Here is an 18,949-nt window from a genome sequence, read left to right on the forward strand (position 1 = left end):
CTGATGAAGTAATCATTTTTGAAAAGTATATAAACTCTGTGAAATTTTCTGTTAAGGGGGGCTCTGACTTTGGACACTAGTTCTCAAGTCCCTAGGGCCCTCAATAAAGCACCGCATGAAACGACTTCAGTTGTTTTGTGTTTTCCTTCGGGAACGGGCAACACACCCAGGAGAACAATGAGCTCCCAGTGGAACAACTGTGGCTCATATACCCCTGGTCACACCTGGCATTTAGCACCCACACTTGAGCAGGGCAGGGGTGAGCTCTGAACTTTGAACTTGCTGTCCCTCTTTTGTATTTGTTTGGGGTTTTTTATCCATTTCCTCACAATCCTCGTTTTTAAAACCTTCTTTTTACATTTGCTTTACATTTTCTTTCTTTGATGCCTTTCAAATATTCCTTCTCTCAGTGTACTCATTCCTTTGACTTTCTCTGAAAACATTTTAGACTCAAGAAAGGCAGCAGAAAAGGAGCAAGGCAGAAAGGCAGCAGAAAAGGAGCAAGCAGAAAGGCAGCAGAAAAGGAGCAAGCAGAAAGGCAGCAGAAAAGGAGCAAGGCAGGAAGGCAGCAGAAAAGGAGCAAGGCAGGAAGGCAGCAGAAAAGGAGCAAGGCAGGAAGGCAGCAGAAAAGGAGCAAGCAGAAAGGCAGCAGAAAAGGAGCAAGCAGAAAGGCAGCAGAAAAGGAGCAAGGCAGGAAGGCAGCAGAAAAGGAGCAAGGCAGGAAGGCAGCAGAAAAGTGGCAAGGCAGAAAGGAAGCAGAAAAGTGGCAAGGCAGAAAGGCAGCAGAAAAGAAACAAGGCAGAAAGGCAGGAGAAGGGGAGAAAAGTTGAAGTAAAGGAGAAAAGCAGAAAAGGAGAAAAACTGAAAAGCAGAAGAATAGGAGAAATGCAAAAGTAAAGTAGAGCCTGTGTTATCAGCCTTGTGATGAAAGAGGATCCCCATCCCAGGGATTGGGGAGTGGGACCTACCATTGGCTGCCCAGGGTTCTTCAGGGCTCTCCCAGCAGACAGTCACTGCGGCCGCTTCTCCTGGGGCACAGGACGACGGCAGCTGCTCATCCAGACGGCCGCTTCCCCGGCAGCTGCCACACGGGTCTCATCCCGGAGAAGGGCTCTTGGTGCAGGAGGCAGCACTCCAGCGGGCTGGCCACTCGGCAGAGGAGGAAAGCAGCAGCTCCTGAATGCCCTGGGCTCTCTTCAATATCCAGGCTGGAAACGGGAAAGATGGACCCTGCTGAAACAAAGAGAGAGACGGCGAGTTCAGCGGGAATGCAGGAAGGAAACTGGATGCCCAGGGGGCCTCGAGGAAAGTGCAGCAGCAGTAGCAATGGGCACAGGGGGCATGGAAAGTGAGGCTGGAGAACAGAGGCACCGACACAAGGAGGATGCAAAGACGGCACCTTTTCAGAACACGGGCAGGGATAACGACAAGGCAGCCAACGGGGCCGGGGAAGACAGTCAAAGAAGCAAGGCTCCTAAGGCAGGCCAAGACACAGCCACCAACACACCCAGCAAAGACATTACAACGAGGGTGAGAAAGAACATTTTAAGAGGGAGGGAGTTTCGCAAAATAAAGCCAAAGAAACAGGGAGAGCCAACTACAGCAACGCAGCTGAGCAGAGAGCCTTCAGAAAGCCAGCTGCCGAGGACAGTCGCTGCAGCACAGAACCCAGCAGGGTAGCATGGCAGCCTGAGAGAGAAAGAGAGGGAGAGAAAACACACTTCCAAAGCGACAGGGAGCGAGGAGATTAAAAGGGAAAAGAATAAAGAAAGGCTGAAGAAGAAACACTCAAGGTAGGGAGAGGACAAGAGTGACTGAGAGGCAGAGAACAAAAAGGAGGGAGCGTGTAGGGCAGCAGGTGAAGAAAAGCCATGTGAGAGAAACACAACGAGACAGAAGCAAGAGGACGCGGGGACGTTGCCAGTACCTGCTGCGCCGTCGCTGAGCTCAGGGGCCGCCCGTCCCTCGGAGCCGGGCACAGGGGGCTCCTGCAGAGAAGCGCCGAGGCTCAGGAAGCTGCCGCCGCTCATGCCGCATCCCGCAGCGCCTTTTCCTCCTCCGTGCTCTGTGCTGCCGGGGACTGGCTCTGCCACCGCTCGCCCCCAGACAAGGGCGAACAAAAGCCCGGCTGATGGGCAAAAGCAGACATACAGGAAGGAAAGGCCTGAGAAAGTTAGAAAGACACGATTCACTGTAGACTAACACCATGATAAGAAAGCTCAGCTCACTGGAGTTCAAACTGCTCGTTAGTAAGGGCCTTGAAGACCCAATTGTCCAGATAACAGTAACTAACATTGTCAACCCAGCATCTTTCCTTAGTGGACTTACAGGGGAACCACTGACTCACGATTGCCTGGAAACCATTGAAGCAGTCTACTCCAGCTGACCAGAGCTGAAAGAACAACTGCTGGAGGATGCTGAGGACACATGGTATATAGCTTCATCAAAAATGGACAAAAAAGGACCCTTTAGGGGCCAAACACAGAGAGACTGGTGTATTGGGGACAGGATTGGAGGTCCTAAAGGGAGTTGATTCAGAAATACTAATGAACAGATTGGCCACTGCAAACAGTGATCTGATAAGGTTACAAACAGCTTTGCAATATTCTCTGTCAGCATTAGGAACTAACAAGTGGCTTTTATCAAAAGGGTTACCAAGGTGGGAAAAAGTGGAAAAGCAATTCGGTACGGTCCAGACAACGGTACGGACAATGTCTCTTTGGCCCTCAGTTGCATACAGGCGCAATTATGGATGCAGTCGGTAGCCGCCCTAATTATACGAGAGGGTGGTGAAGGCAGTTTCCCCACTGAAATCCGGAAGGTGGTTTGGAACAGTGCCACAGACATAGAGAAGGAGCTTCAATCTTGGGGGACTCTGCTAAATGTTACCTATGACCCCATCACTGACACGGGCACGGCATTTGTGTTGACTAACGTGGGCACCGATAGCGCACGCCAAGTGGCAAGCTGTAAATTTGGAGACTTGCATTACTCGAAAGCAACAAGGACTCGTCTGTGAAAATAGCACACTCGATGCCCAAGACATCTGCCTCGACACCGAGCAAAGCACCTGTCACTTGGAGATCCATCCGCATGCTGACCAGAAGACTGTAATTGTATATATTGGCCAAGGTTGGGTGTGTTTAAGGACTGCTTGCACATCTCTAGTAGTAGATAAGATAATCATGGAGAGTAAGAATCATTCTCATTTCTGGATTTGTAACCCTGTTCAGATTGTTGGGTGTGACTTTTCTTGTTTGGCACCGGTCGTATCTGACCAACTGATAAAATCAAATTATCCAATGCTTCCCAAATTATCACCTGTACCTATTGCAATGACTCTTACGCTGGTGACACAACTAAAGAAACATCAGGATTTGATCAAAATTTTAAACGAGGTCCAACAAAAAAAAACAAAAAAAAGGAGGAAAGACCCCGCTAACAGTTCACTATGACACCGGGGGAATAACCAGGGTACCGAAACGAGTAAGAGAAGACACAAACAAGCATTGTTGGGATGTGCTGTTTGGATGGTCCCCCACTGTGACTGGCATCCTAAATAAGATGTGTCACCCCATTATAGGCCTTTTCATACTAATCTCAGTTAGCTTTGTTTTCTCTGCTGAGCTGCTTATTTGGAATTGGAGAAGGCAACGACAACTAACAATTTTGTCTTCCATGTCTAGTGCCCATGAAAATGCGTTAAAAGGTGAGCTACAAGTGAATCGCTTTCCAATTCCCCTTCCAGAGGTACAAATGCATTTGGCAAATGAATTTGCCCATATTAAAGGACAGCGGGGAACTGATGGGCAAAAGCAGACATACAGAAGGGAAAGGCCTGAGAAAGTTAGAAAGACGCAATTGACTGTAAACTAACACCATGATAAGAAACCTCAGCTTGCTGGAATTCAAAGTGCTCCTTAGTAAAGGCCTTGAAGGCCCTGAATGCTGATAACTAAGAAGCTGGTGTGCAGACAGCTGCAGATAAGAAGGACTTGGAACGTGAAAAACAGACTCGTTTGCAGCCTGCTCCGTGGCATGGAAATGTACCAGAGACACTGCGCAAGCGTAAACTGGAAGAGGACTTATTACAGCGGGAAGCGGGGATAGGTGACGCCTATGGAACAGGCGCTTATGCCATCTTCCTGACGCCTACCACAGGAGTAGAAAAGGACCGAGGCAGAAAGGGAGCAGAAAAGGAGCAAGATAGAAAGACAGTAAAAAAGGAACAAGGCAGAAAGGCAGCAGAAGAGGAACAAGGCAGAAAGGCAGGAGAAAGGGAGAAAGGGAGAAAGACAGTAAAAAAGGAACAAGGCAGAAAGGCAGCAGAAAAGGAACAAGGCAGAAAGGCAGTAGAAAAGGAACAAGGCGGAGTAGCAAAAGCATCAATTACATTATGTACTGGGCTTCATCAATTACTGCCCCATGCTTCTGCTCTCCCACAGGCTACCTGCTGTTTGTGAGCTTGGTGACCTTCCACATGGGCTACATGTACGGCCCACTGGAAATGAGCGCAGCATCCATCTCATCTGGGGCCTGCAGCTCCTGGGGCTGCCGCTGCTATATGCAGCCAACCAGATCCATCCTCTTGCCTTGGCTGTGATGCTGATTCCAATCTGCATCAAGATCATCAATTACATCATGTACTGGGCTTCTGCTGCCCAAAGGTGAGGACTGTCAGCACCCAGGCTCACTCCTGCTTGCCAGCCATTATCAGGCCTGGATGAGCTGTTGGATGGAGTCTGTGTCACACACCTGGGGCACGTTTGGTGGGGTCTGGGGAGAGATTGTGTCCCTGTGTCCCTGAGACAGTGCAGGAGAGTGCCCTGCTCCTGCTCAGGGCTGGCAGTCTCCCTCAGGAGCGACGAGCAGAGGCCGGAGGGACGTTCTCAGCTCCTCTAGCCGCCAGCTCTGACCCGCTGCCCCGGCTGGGCGGGCACTGACTGGGGCCCTTCTGCTGGCAGGAGAGGGAGGAGCATTTGGGCTCAGCCGAGCCCGTCACCTGCTGACCCAAGAGGAATATCAAATGCAGGGCGAGGTGGAGACACGCAGGGCAGTCAAAGAGCTTCGAAAGTACTGCCAAAGCGCAGAGATAAATGTCCAGGCTATAAGGAGACGCCTCCGCTCTCCAGAGAGGTAACGTTTCCTGGCCCTGCGTTCGGGTTGGCCGGCACTTCTGCTGCCCAGCCCGGCCCCGACGCAACCCCGCCCCTCCACAGTCCTCCCCGGGCTCTCCCCACACTACCGCTGGGTCCCCGCTCACCCTCTCCCGCGGGGCGGACGCCGGGCTCTCCGCAGCCCCCCAGGACCCGCCGGCGTCGGCTCTTCAGCCGCCGGAGCTCGCACGAGCCGATGCCGTTGGGGACCGCAGCGGGCGGAGGGCGGAGCCGAGCGGCACTCTGGCCAATCAGAAGCCAGAGGCGGGCGGTGGGCGGTGCCGCACAGCACGGCGAGGCACAGCCCGGCCAATCGGAAGCAAGAGGCGGGCGGGACCCGGGGACTGACGGCTGCGCCGGCCAATCGGACAGGGCACACGCCTCCCTGCCGCTGGAACGCTCGCTCGTCGCCGGAGCCGAGCCGTTTCCCGGCCCGAGGGCGGCGCGGCCTGTGTGCGCCAGGCCGCAGAACCGAGAAAGGCAGAAAGGCGGCAGAAAAGGAGCAACACAAAGGCGGCAGAAAAGGAGCAAGGCAGAAAGGGAGCAGAAAAGGAACAAGGCAGAAAGGAATTATGTTGCTGCCACTGGCAAAACCACCAGGCCGCCCACACGGATTACTCAACCCCTGCTGAGGGGACAAGGATCACCACACACTCAGCATGGATGATACTTTATTCGAACCCCTAGTTTACACCACGTGCTTATATCTGCTACCACCAGCACCTCCTGTCACTCCACCCCCGAGATCTTCCTGACGCCTTCCACAGGAGTAGAAAAGGAGCAAGATAGAAAGGCAGCAGAAAAGGAACAAGATAGAAAGGCAGTAGAAAAGGAGCAAGGCAGAAAGGAGAAAAGGAGCAAGGCAAAAAGGCAGGAGAAAAGGAACAAGACAGAAAGGCAGAAGAAAAGGAGCAAGGCAGAAAGGCAGCAGAAAAGGAGCAAGGCAGAAAGGCAGGAGAAAAGGAGCAAGGCAGAAAGGCAGCAGAAAAGAAACAAGGCAGAAAGGCAGGAGAAAAGGAACAGGGCAGAAAGGCAGCAAAAAGTGAACAAGATTAGAAAAGGAACAAGACAGAAAGTCAGTAGGAAAGGAGCAAGGCAGAAGGGCAGCAGAAAATGAAAAAGGCAGAAAGGCAGGAGAAAAGGAAAAAGACAGAACAGAAAAAGGAACAGACAGACTCTTTGGGCTCACCCACGCTTCTGGCTCATCTTTATTTGCCGCCCACCAGCAGTTGCCCTGTCCCACAGCTGCTCTCCAGCAGGTCACCCCCAGCCTGGGCTGGTGCTGGGCTTGTTCCTCCCCAGCTGCAGTCCCTGCCCGTGCGCCTGGGGCCCCTCAGGGGGTTGCTCTTCACCCCCCAGCGTGGGCCCCACCAGAGAATCGGCAGCTGTGACTGATCACACAACGGTGAGGGTTGGAAGGGACCTTGAGAGATGATGTATTCCGGCCCCCCTTGCCAAAGCAGGTTCATGTCGATCAGAGGCCACAGGAACATGTCCAAGTGAGTTTTGAAGGTGACCCGAGAAGGAGCCTCCACAACCTCCCTGGGCAGCCTGGGCCGAGGCTCCCTCAGCACAACAGGGAAATGGGATTTCCTTATGTTTAAATGGAAACACCTCCTCAACTGCACAGGGGACACTTCCAGCAGCCACCACCGTACCCCTGCTACAAAAAGCAGTCCACACAAACCCACTGCAATGAAAAGAGAAGAAGAGCTTTTCTCTTTACCAACCCAGATTCTGCTGAGCTGGGGGAGCTCTGGGAAGGGGGAGCAGGGCCATAGGGACGTGGCATTAGGCATCAGGATTCCCTGCAGCCCTGAGAGTGCAGCTCGGCAGCTCCTGTCAGCCCAGCTGAGCCCGCTGGGTGCTGCCTGCCCCATGCTTCTGCTCTCCCACAGGCTACCTGCTGTTTGTGAGCTTGGTGACCTTCCACATGGGCTACATGTACGGCCCACTGAAGAACAAGCGCAGCATCCATCTCATCTGGGGCCTGCAGCTCCTGGGGCTGCCGCTGCTATATGCAGCCAACCAGATCCATCCTGTTGCCTTGGCTGTGGTGCTGATTCCAATGTGCATCAAGAGCATCAATTACATCATGTACTGGGCTTCTGCTGCCCACAGGTGAGGACTGTCAGCACCCGGGCTCACTCCTGCTTGCCAGCCATTATCAGGCCTGGATGAGCTGTTGGGTGGAGTCTGTGTCACACACCTGGGGCACCTTTGGTGGGGTCTGGGAAGAGGTTGTGTCCCTGTGTCCCTGGGACAGTGCAGGAGAGTGCCCTGCTCCTGCTCAGGGCTGGCAGTCTCCCTCAGGAGCAACGAGCAGAGGCCGGAGGGACGTTCTCAGCTCCTCTAGCCGCCAGCTCTGACCCGCTGCCCCGGCTGGGTGGGCACTGACTGGGGCCCTTCTGCTGGCAGGAGAGGGAGGAGCATTTGGGCTCAGCTGAGCCCCTGTCACCTGCTGACCCAAGAGGAATATCAAATGCAGGGCGAGGTGGAGACACGCAGGGCAGTCAAGGAAAGTACTGCCAAAGCCCGGAGGTCAATGTCCAGGCTATGAGGAGACGCCTCCGCTCTCCAGAGAGGTAACGTTTCCTGGCCCTGCGTTCGGGTTGGCCGGCACTTCTGCTTCTGTAAGGCTGAGGTTGCTGTGCTGTTCCTTCTGGCTTTGCAGATGGGGAGAGGGGGGCCCAGAAGGTGGGGGGTGTGTGGAAGCCAGGTTTACCAGGGGGAAGGGGCAGATACCGCTTGGTCCCAGCTCTGAAACGCTCCTCCCCGTGTGCCGGGGCCTGGCATGATGCTGGTTTGTGTTTTCTCCCAGCTTTGCTGCCTTTCTGCGTGGTGCCTCTCACCTCACTCGCTACGAGGTCATTCGCCATGAGCAGGAGTACGGCCGTGGCAGCAGCTGCCCTGAGGAGCAGCACTTAGGAGGAGAAATCCAAGCACAGCAATCAGGTGAGTGACCTGACCCACAGCCCCGCAGGAGACCGGCTGTGCTCAGCTGGCCCAGACCTCACCTCGCCACTGCTGGGGCTTTCGCTGCATGTTTGTTTCCCTTCCAGGTTTCACTCCCCTGTTGATGCTTTTTCCTGACTGTTGAGGAGCCCCTGGTTCTCTGCTCTTTCATCCCTGTAATTTGTTACAGACTGTTTGTAGTTTTAATAAAGATTTGGTTTGGTAGCTCATGAGACAATCTGTAATTGGCCTGTGGCTTGATCCATGAGTAGGACATGCAAACTCTTTACCGGGTCTCCACTGCAACCCGCTCCCCCTGTTACTAAGCCAAAAGCTGCTCCTTGCTAAACCAGAACATTGTAGCACGCCGGAACTGCCCCATAGCCCCTCCTGATACCCTGTAACCACCTCTGGCACTCCAAAGCTGCCCCATAGCCACTCGATACCCCATCACCACTTCTGGCACTCTATAGCTGACCTATAGCCACTCCCAATGCCCCGTAACTACATCTGGCATCCTATAGCTGCCCCATATCCACCCCTGGCCCCCACTAAGTGGCCCGAAACCTCTCATAACCCCCCATTACCCTTCCCAATAACTCCCAGTGGCCTGTAGCATCCACCTCAGTAACTGCCTCATAACCTCATAACCGCTCTGGATGCTTCATATTCCCTCCCCACCCTGTCTATGGCCCTGACCCCAACCCAACACCATCCTGAGCTCAACACAGCCCCAACCTCACCCTGAACCCAGTCCCAAGGTGGTTCTGACTCTGAGGGGACAGAAGGTTCGGTTGGTTTGAGCCAGTTGTGCTCTCGGTGGCCACAGGGCCACCTGGGTTGTGGCAGCACCAGCGCAGCCATGCAAGGGCTGTGGCACAGGCTCCAGAATCTTCCAGCTTCCTCCCCAGTTTAGTGGCTGTGTCACCTGCCCCGGTAATGAGCCATGCTGGATGTAGCCCTCGGGGTGCAATGGCTCCTCACAGCCCCAGCTGGACCTCAACCAGCCCCCTGCAACAGGCCAGTGACCAACAGAGGCCCGTGAGGATGTGGAGAGGCTGGGGCAGAGCGTGACCCGCGGGACTGAGGGGAGGGTGATGGCCCTGGGAAGGGACATGGCTGCTGGGGGCTGTTGTGTTGTCCTCCAGAACTTGTCAGTGTCATGACCTGCAAACACCAAAGGTACTGGGCTGAGGTGGATGGAGAAGGGGCTGAAGGACAGAGCCCAGGGGGTGGAGATCAGTGGCAAAGAGTGGGGCTGAAGGCCTGTGGCCAGTGGAGTTCCACAGGGATGGGTTCTGGGGCCAGTCTGATTCAACATCTTCATCAAGGAACTAGCTGAGGGGACAGAGGGACCCTCAGCAAGTTTCCTGATGGCACTGTTAGCAATCATCATAAACAAGTTAGAGATAGTTTGGCTAAGGCTTGAATTTAGGCCTAGTGCATTGTTGGAGTGTTTTATGTTTATGTAATTATGTAACCTATTAACTTTGAAACTGGTAGGGCATGCTGAACTTGTGGAAACGATAAATGAAGCATGTAGAACATAATCTGCTGTTCCTAGGACTGTTATCTTGGATGAATACTTGTTTGTTAATTTATGACCATGTGTCTAGACAAAATGTAAGATTTATAGTTAAAAGAAATTACATGAAAGTGTACAATGTAATAATAAACCCTAAGAAAACTAGCAAACAGCACGTAGGTACGATGAAGCAATCATCTTCTGAAAAGTATATAAACCCTGTGAAAATCTCTGTTAAGGGGGGCTCTGACTTTGGACAGTAGTCCTCAGGTCCCTAGGGCCCTCAATAAAGCACCGCATGAAACGACCTCGGTTGTTTTGTGTTTTCCTTCGGGAACGGGCAGCAAGATTGCCTTGCCCCATCAGGCCTAACATTATACCCCGGGATCCATGTCCATGCTCCCTTAACCATTCCTCCACAGATGCTCATTACGGTTGTTTTACTGATGGATCCTGCCGCGGGGTAGGAAATCACCGTAAGTGGGAAGCTGCTGTGTGGAGTCCCACACGACAAGTCGGTGAGGCCACCGATTCCCTCATCCAGATCACTAACAAAGGTGTTCAAGAGGAGTGCCCCCCGTCCTGAGCCCCGGGGACAGCACTTGTGACACCAACTGGATTGGCCCCTCTTTGGGCTCAACCATGCTTCTGGCTCATCTTTATTTGCCGCCCACCAGCACTTGCCGGGTCCCTGTCCCACAGCTGCTCTCCAGCAGGTCACCCCCAGCCTGGGCTGATACTGGGCTTGTTCCTCCCCAGCTGCAGGCCCCTGCCCTTGCGCCTGGGGCCCCTCAGGGGGTTGCTCTTCACCCCCCAGCGTGGGCCCCACCAGAGAATCGGCAGCTGTGACATCACAGAGCCCGGCGCCACACTCAGTGCTGCCGCCTGCACCAGTGGCACTTGCTCAGCGAGTGGCAGACGCGGAGCTGCCCGGCGCTGCTGCAGCGGGAAACATGGAACTGATCGAGGTTTGCGTGCTGATCCTCGGGACTCTGATCTTGCTGCTGTCACAGATGCCGCAGTGGAGCGAAAGTGAGTGGGACGACAGCGAGGAGCTGGATTGGAGCTGAGCAGGGGAGCGGGGGACGGGGCTGTGCTGGGTCTGGGTCCTGCTTTAGCTCTGGCTGGCTGAGGGTGCGCAGCAAAGCTGTTCACAGCATCACACAACGGTGAGGGTTGGAAGGGACCTTGATCTATTCCGGCCCCCCTTGCCAAAGCAGGTTCATGTCGATCAGAGGCCACAGGAACATGTCCAAGTGAGTTTTGAAGGTGACCCGAGCAGGAGCCTCCACAACCTCCCTGGGCAGCCTGGGCCGGGGCTCCCTCAGCACAACAGGGAAATAGGATTTGCTTATGTTTAAATGGAAACACCTCCTCAGCTGCACAGGGGACACTTCCAGCACCCACCACCGTACCCCTGCTACAAAAAGCAGTCCACACAAACCCACTGCAATGAAAAGAGAAGAGCTTTTCTCTTTACCCACCCAGATTCTGCTGAGCTGGGGGAGCTCTGGGAAGGGGGAGCAGGGCCATAGGGACGTGGCATCAGGCATCAGGATTCCCTGCAGCCCTGAGAGTGCAGCTCGGCAGCTCCTGTCAGCCCAGCTGAGCCCGCTGGGTGCTGCCTGCCCCATGCTTCTGCTCTCCCACAGGCTACCTGCTGATTGTGAGCTTGCTGACCTTCCACATGGGCTACATGTACGGCCCACTGAAGAAAAAACGCAGCATCCATCTCATCTGGGGCCTGCAGCTCCTGGGGCTGCCGCTGCTATATGCAGCCAACCAGATCCATCCTGTTGCCTTGGCTGTGGTGCTGATTCCAGTGTGCATCAAGATCATCAATTACATCAGGTACCGGGCTTCTGCTGCCCACAGGTGAAGACTGTCAGCACCCAGGCTCCTGCTTGCCAGCCATTATCAGGCCTGGATGAGCTGTTGGGTGGAGTCTGTGTCACACACCTGGGGCACGTTTGGTGGGGTCTGGTAAGAGGTTGTGTTCCTGTGTCCCTGGGACAGTGCAGGAGAGTGTCGTACTCCTGCTCAGGACTGGCAGTCTCCCTCAGGAGCGACGAGCAGAGGCCAGAGGGACGTTCTCAGCTCCTCTAGCCGCCAGCTCTGACCCACTGCCCTGGCTGGGTGGGCACTGACTGGGGCCCTTCTGCTGGCAGGAGAGGGAGGAGCATTTGGGCTCAGCCGAGCCCCTGTCACATGCTGACCCAGGAGGAATATCAAATGAAGGGCGAGGTGGAGACACGCAGGGCACTCGAGGAGCTTCGAAAGTACTGCCAAAGCCCAGAGGTCAATGTCCAGACTATAATGAGACGCGTCCGCTCTCCAGAGAGGTAACGTTTCGTGGCCCTGTGCACAAGGGTGGCCGGCACTTCTGCTTCTGAAAGGCTGAGGTTGCTGTGCTGTCCCTTCTGGCTTTGCAGATGGGGAGAGGGGGGCCCAGAAGGTGGGGGGTGTGTGGAAGCTGGGTTTGCCAGGGGGGAAGGGCAGATACTGCTTGGTCCCGGCCCTGAAACGCTCCTCCCTGTGTGCCGGGGCCTGGCATGACGCAGTTTGTGTCTCCTCCCAGCTTTGCTGCCTTTCTGCGTGGTGCCTCTCACCTCTCTCGCAATGAGGTCATTCGCCATGAGCAGGAGTACGGCCGTGGCAGCAGCTTCCCTGAGGAGCAGCACTTAGGAGGAGAAATCCAACCACAGCAGTCAGGGGAGTGACCTGACCCAGAGCCCTGCAGGAGACCGGCTGTGCTCAGCTGGCCCAGACCTCACCTCGCCACTGCTGGGGCTTTCGCTGCATGTTTGTTTCCATTCCAGGTTTTACGCCCCTCTTGATGCTTTTTCCTGACTGTTCAGGAGCTCCTGGTTCTCCGTTCTTTCATCCCTGTAGTTTGTTACAGACTGTAGTTTTAATAAAGATTTGGTTTGGTAGCTCATGAGACAATCTGTAATTCAATGAGTAGGACAAATAGTCCAAAAGACCAATGAAACCACAAGCAAAGAGGGGACTCTGAGCCCCGAGCAAACAACCAAATAAGGCAGTGGATGTTGGACCTTGGAGGAGGGGAGAGAGCAGAATAGCCTGAAGCTTTAATCTCTACTGGTTCCCCTCCCTGCTGAGGATCAATACCAACAGCGCAATCTGCCACTGTTGGAGCAGTGCAAGCTATATTCAGTCAAAGATGTAGAGAATCTAGGTAATGCACGTGCAGAGCCGTACACGGGCAAAATAGTACAACCAACAGGGCTGACTCAAAGCCACCCTTCCTTTGCTAGCTACTTCCTTCTATGCTGCTTCTGCCCCTGTGATCACCCAGGGCCCAACTGAGTACCTTGCAGCATCTGTTTCTGATAAGTGGAAGTAGCTTGCCAGCTGCATTAACTTGTCCCTACCATCTTTATTCAGGCTGGCTGGTCCAAGCCACATTTGTGCTTTCAGTTCCCCCCTTTTTCTTTTTGGACCAGCCAGCCTTCAGCAACACATTTCAAAATTAAAGGTACATGAAGAAAACAGAACTATTTTTACCCATGGCCATGAGTTTACAACAAAAGGTCAAGAACAGCTACCTGACTGAACAATGCAACACAGAAATCCATAAACTCAAAATGAACGTAATCTGATGTGTGTTGCTAGGAGCGACGCACACTGGTGAGAAGGGATGAGTTCTCTGTGCTTCCACTGAGGTTTGTTTTCTGAATGTAGTTTTGGACTTTTCTTCCACTTCTTTCGCATGCTGATCTGTGAGCAGGAAATATCTCTTCATCTGTAGAAAACACACCAGTTTTGCTTTCAAGTTTCCATTGGCCGTCTTGTTAAGTTCTTCAGTTCTTTTAATATGATACAGGTAGCTGGAGGAATTTACAGCAGCATATGTGGTGCCACAGTTGAGAGGGTTTACATTTTAACAGGGTGATGGATTGAGGGTGGATCAATTGGTTCTTTCCTCAAGACTGTTTTTTCCGTTGCTCTTACAGTCATTAAGTCCTTTGGCTTGATGTGGCTTGATCCATTTTGCCCGAATCCACCGGGGACCTTGATCTGTAACGACACAAGCGCAGCCTGTTCCCCACGTTAACAGATCTGCAGGCCCTTGCCACTCTCCAGGAGTGGGATTCTTATACCAGACTTTAGATTTGACCTTCCTTGGAGGTCTTCATGACCAGCCTGGACATGTTCCTATGCAACCTGATCTAAGTGAACCTACTTCTGCAAGGGGTTTGGACTAGATAATCTCTAAAAGTCCCTTCCTTCCATTGTGTGATTCTCTACTTTAACAGTCTCACATGTGAGAATCTCCTGGAAGGAAAGAAACATCTGCCTTGAATCTTCCCTATTCAAGCACATCAGAATCTCTGCCCAACCATGTCTCGCCACATGGCTCGGTACCCACGCTCTTACCTCAGCCCTCACTGCAGCTTGGAATATTCTGCACATGCAACTCAGAAGCCTCCAAACCCCACTTCAGAGCACACACCCAGGAGAAGAATGAGCTCCCAGTGGAGGAGCTGTGGCTCATATACCCCTGGTCACACCTGGCATTTAGCACCCACACTTCAGCAGGGCAGGGGTGAGCTCTGAACTTTGAACTTGCTGTCCCTCTTTTGTATTTGTGTGGGGTTTTTTATCCATTTCCTCACCCTCCTCGTTTTTAAAACCTTCTTTTTACATTTGCTTTACATTTTCTTTCTTTGATACCTTTCAAATATTCTTTCTCTCAGTGTACTCATTGCTTTGACTCTCTCTGAAAACATTTTAGACTCAAGAAAGGTAGTAGAAAGAGAGCAAGGCAGAAAGGCAGCAGAAAAGGAGCAAGGCAGAAAGGCAGGAGAAGGGGAGAAAAATTGAAGTAAAGGAGAAAAGCAGAAAAGGAGAAAAACTGAAAAGCAGAAGAATACGAGAAATGCAAAAATAAAGTAGAGCCTGTGTGATAAGCCTTGAGATGAAAGAGGATCCCCATCCCAGGGATGGGGGAGTGGGACCTACCATTGGCTGCCCAGGGTTCTTCAGGGCTCTCCCAGCAGACAGTCACTGCGGCCGCTTCTCCTGGGGCACAGGACGACGGCAGCTGCTCAGCCAGACGGCCGCTTCCCCGGCAGCTGCCACACGGGTCTCATCCCGGAGAAGGGCTCTTGGTGCAGGAGGCAGCACACCAGCGGCCTGGCCACTCGGCAGAGGAGGAAAGCAGCAGCTCCTGAACGCCCTGGGCTGTCTTCAATATCCAGGCTGGAAACGGGAAAGATGGACCCCGCTCAAACAAAGAGAGAGACGGCGAGTTCAGCGGGAATGCAGGAAGGAAACTGGATGCCCAGGGGGCCTCGAGGAAAGTGCAGCAGCAGAAGCAATGGGCACAGGGGGCTTGGAAAGAGAGGCTGGAGAACAGAGGCACCGAGACAAGGAGGATGCAAAGACGGCACCTTTTCAGAACACGGGCAGGGATAACGACAAGGCAGCCAACGGGGCCGGGGAAGACAGTCAAAGAAGCAAGGCTCCTAAGGCAGGCCAAGACACAGCCACCAACACACCCAGCAAAGACAGTACAATGAGGGGTAAGAAAGAACATTTTAAGAGGGAGGGAGTTTGGCAAAATAAAGCCAAAGAAACAGGGAGAGCCAACTACAGCAACGCAGCTGAGCAGAGAGCCTTCAGAAAGCCAGGCTGCCGAGGACAGTCGCTGCAGCACAGAACCCAGCAGGGTAGCATGGCAGCCTGAGAGAGAAAGAGAGAGAGAAAACACACTTCCAAAGTGACAGGGAGCAAGGAGATTAAGAGGGAAAAGAATAAAGAAAGGCTGAAGAAGAAACACTCAGGGTAGGGAGAGGACAAGAGTGACTGAGAGGCAGAGAACAAAAAGGAGGGAGCGTGTAGGGCAGCAGGTGAAGAAAAGCCATGTGAGAGAAACACAACGAGACAGAAGCAAGAGGACGCGGGGACGTTGCCAGTACCTGCTGCACCGTCGCTGAGCTCAGGGGCCGCCCGTCCCTCGGAGCCGGGCACAGGGGGCTCCTGCAGAGAAGCGCCGAGGCTCAGGAAGCTGCCGCCGCTCATGCCGCGTCCCGCAGCGCCTTTCCCTCCTCCGTGCTCTGTGCTGCCGGGGACAGGCTCTGCCACCGCTCGCCCCCAGACAAGGGCGGACAAAAGCCCGGGTGATGGGCAAAAGCAGACATACAGGAAGGAAAGGCCTGAGAAAGTTAGAAAGACACAATTCACTGTAGACTAACACCATGATAAGAAAGCTCAGCTCACTGGAGCTCGAACTGCTCGTTAGTAAGGGCCTTGAAGACCCAATTGTCCAGAAAACAGTAACTAACATTGTCAACCCAGCATCTTTCCTTAGTGGACTTACAGGGGAACCACTGACTCACGATTGCCTGGAAACCATTGAAGCAGTCTACTCCAGCTGACCAGAGCTGAAGGAACAACTGCTGGAGGATGCTGAGGACACACGGTATATAGCTTCATCAAAAATGGACAGCACAACGCAGGGTACGCAGTGACCACTACAGACAAGGTAATAGAGTCTGGGGCCTTCGCCTCAGGCACCTCTGCAGAAAAGGCTGAAATAATAGCTTTAACTCGAGCATTAGAGCTTGCTAAAGACAGGAAGATTCCAAATATGCCTTTGGAGTGGTTGACGCCCATGGAGCGATCTGGAGAGAAAGAGGACTCTTATCCACCCAAGGGAAGCACATAAAACATGCAGAGGAAATTCTCAAACTCTTAGAAGCTGTACAGTTACCAAAGCAAGTAGCGATTATGCACTGCAAAGCTCACCACAAGGGAACAACTGCACAAGAGGCAGGCGATTCCATGGCAGACCGGGAAGCAAAGAGAGCAGCTGAAAAAGGCACAGCAGAGATACAGTCTGTGATTCCAGGTGGAAAAATCCCAATCAACCAGCTTCCTAACTGTCTGAAAGAAGACCAGAAATTGATTCAGGATTTAGGGGGAGAAACAGAGGAAAATGGTTGGGCTACAACACCACAAGGGAAAGTAGTGATGCCTAGTACATGACTTTGGGCTAGAATCATGGCTGAACACAGAAAGTCTCACTGGGGAGTCGAAGCCCTGTATAAGTATCTGAGCAAACACATTGTTGCCCGTAACTTGTACACAACCATCAAACAAGTAACACAAGAATGTGAGATTTATTTACAGAATAACCCACAGGGAAGCTGGGAAATGGAGCCAGGGCAGATAGGGAAGGGTAATTTCCCTGGACAGTGGTGGCAAATTGACTTTTCACAACTTCCAAGAAAAGGGGGTTTCCGATATCTACTTGTACTAACTGATACCTTTTCAGGATGGCCAGAAGCATTCCCTTGCCGAACAAACAAGGCTAGAGAGGTAACTAAGGCTTTACTGCATGAGGTAATACCAAGATTTGGGGTCCCAGCAGTAATATCCTCAGACAGAGGCCCTCCTTTTGTGGCCAAAATGACCCAACAAATTAGTGGGGTTCTGGGGATAGACTGGCAGTCGCACACTCCCTACAGACCCCAAGCAAGTGGCCAGGTGGAGAAGATGAAGCACCTTCTTAAATTACAGACTGTAAAACTGGGCCAAGAAGCTGGACCAGCCTGGCCTCAGTCACTACCTCTAGCCTTGCTGCAAGTAAGAACCAAACCAAGGGCTAAGGAGGGATTAAGTCCCTTTGAGATACTGTACGGAAGACCCTATTCAGTCCAAGCAGGAACATCAACACAAGTTGGTGCCGAGGTGTTAACTGACTATGGAATAAGCTTACAAAAACAACTCAGAAAAGTAGAAAAACTGGTTTTAGGGACCCGTGCTCATGGCCTGTACATAACATAGAACCAGGTGATTATGTAGATGTCAGATCTCTGTCAGACTCAGCCCTGGAGCTGAAATGGGAAGGACCATTCCAGGTTCTGTTGACGACACACACAGCTGTTAAGATACAGCAACAGACATCATGGATACACCATACCAGAGTAAAGAAAGCTCACAAGCAGTGTTGGGAGGTAACAGAGACTGGACCCTTAAGACTCCGACCCCGGCAAAAGTCCTCACAATCTTAAGAGCAGACCTTTAAAATTATTAATGAAGAGTTTGAGCTGTTAATATGTTTTAGTATCTTCTCCCTCGCTTGCAACAGAGAGCCTAAGGACTGGCCTTGGAATCATGCTCAGAAGAGCCATACTGTGATGAAGGGAAAGGTGGATCCAAGAACAAGGCTGGCTACGGTGGTTTCTCACGGGAATGAGGTATACCAGGAAAGTCAGTGGCACAGAGGTAATGGGGACGAGATGACCCGGTTACGGGCAAAAATGGGGAATGAGATAACAGTGGGATGCCAAGCGTATCACCAGGATGATGAGACGGTGATTTTGGGGGAAACTATGATTCGTATAAGGATGATGACATCTTCAAATGAACTTGGAGAAGCGTGCCTAGAGAGACCCGAGTGCTGGTTTAATTTTAAGCGAACTGAACCAGCCCTGGTCACCTGCTGATGGCAAGGATTGGAAGGTCGGGCACTGCACGATAAAGTCAAAATTGACCTGAGGTTAGAGCTAAAGACCTTTGAGATTGGGCCATACATGATCAAGAATATAGGTCAATAACAAATGTTGTTTAACCCAGAGTGGTCCCTTAAACGTGTTGAAATGCTAATGAGCATCAATGTTTCTGACATTCAGCCAGCATGCTCTCCCTTCGTGAAAACATCATTTGAGGGCTGGACAACTTGGCTGCAGAAACAACCTGGCTACGCAGGTCCGGCACTTGCCCCTCGCGGCGTCGAGAAGTGGCAAGTTGGTTTGGTATTTGTTATTGGTTTTGTGATTTTTGTTTGTATTGTTATAGTGTTTGTGTTTGCTGCTATGTTGTTTGCTGCTATTTTGTTTCGTGAATACTTGAAATGATGTCGTTTAAAACTTTTAAGGCGTTAGTTCAGTCTAATAGTAAAATCCCAGGAAACACCCCATTAGGATGTTTGCTGGGAAGATGGAGGAGTGCTGGATTTTATCAAGATTTGAATAAGGGTAAAATGATAGATTATTGTAATCACTGGTGGCCTCTGTATGAATCAGAGGGAGGACCTGCGTGGCCCCTGAATGGTACTGTTGATCTGGATGTTATATCACCTTTAATGCAGTATTTACGAGACAATGAGAAATGGGATGAGATCCCGTATTTGGATCTGTTTTATTATTTGGGACGGAAATTAGATTGGCAGAGGGAGTGTGGAATTTTGGTTTTAGAAACTAAAGAATTGGGGTGTAGCAAATGTAAGAAAAGAACTATATGTGTTAAATGTATAGCAGAATTCTCTAGGCAGGAAGAGGAC

The 18,949-nt window shown here is 52.2% G+C and overlaps 1 protein-coding gene and 2 long non-coding RNA genes across 31 annotated transcripts in view; 1 reads left to right on the forward strand and 2 right to left on the reverse strand.

The window, feature by feature from the left end:
* The window catches only part of LOC133627970 (uncharacterized), a 54,887-nt gene extending 40,102 nt beyond the window's left edge, over nt 1-14,785 (reverse strand). For 6 of the 18 annotated variants that reach the window (XR_009820440.1, XR_009820443.1, XR_009820441.1 and 3 more), the window contains exons 1-3: nt 5,264-5,381; nt 1,928-2,164; nt 969-1,233 (exon numbers count right to left, since the gene is read on the reverse strand). The gene's annotated coding sequence lies outside the window, so the exon portion shown is untranslated. Of the gene's footprint in view, nt 1-968; nt 1,234-1,927; nt 2,165-5,245; nt 5,382-12,557; nt 13,936-14,622 lie in introns of those variants that run through there. The other 12 variants (XM_062015615.1, XM_062015608.1, XM_062015609.1 and 9 more) reach the window with 12 other exon arrangements.
* LOC133627979 (uncharacterized) lies at nt 7,914-8,349 on the forward strand. The gene is made up of 2 exons (XR_009820466.1): nt 7,914-8,111; nt 8,219-8,349. It is a non-coding gene; the product is annotated as an uncharacterized LOC133627979 (long non-coding RNA).
* Nucleotides 14,786-14,789: 4 nt separating the features above from the next.
* Nucleotides 14,790-18,949, reverse strand: part of LOC133627975 (uncharacterized) — an 85,023-nt gene continuing 80,863 nt past the window's right edge. For 10 of the 12 annotated variants that reach the window (XR_009820458.1, XR_009820453.1, XR_009820460.1 and 7 more), the window contains 2 exons: nt 15,582-15,818; nt 14,803-14,887 (listed from right to left, as the gene is read on the reverse strand). This is a non-coding gene — a long non-coding RNA (uncharacterized LOC133627975). Of the gene's footprint in view, nt 14,888-15,581; nt 15,819-18,949 lie in introns of all 12 variants that reach the window. The other 2 variants (XR_009820457.1, XR_009820459.1) reach the window with 2 other exon arrangements.

This window comes from Colius striatus, chromosome 26 (genome assembly GCF_028858725.1).
Source record: "Colius striatus isolate bColStr4 chromosome 26, bColStr4.1.hap1, whole genome shotgun sequence".
NCBI classification, from domain to species: Eukaryota; Metazoa; Chordata; class Aves; order Coliiformes; family Coliidae; genus Colius; species Colius striatus.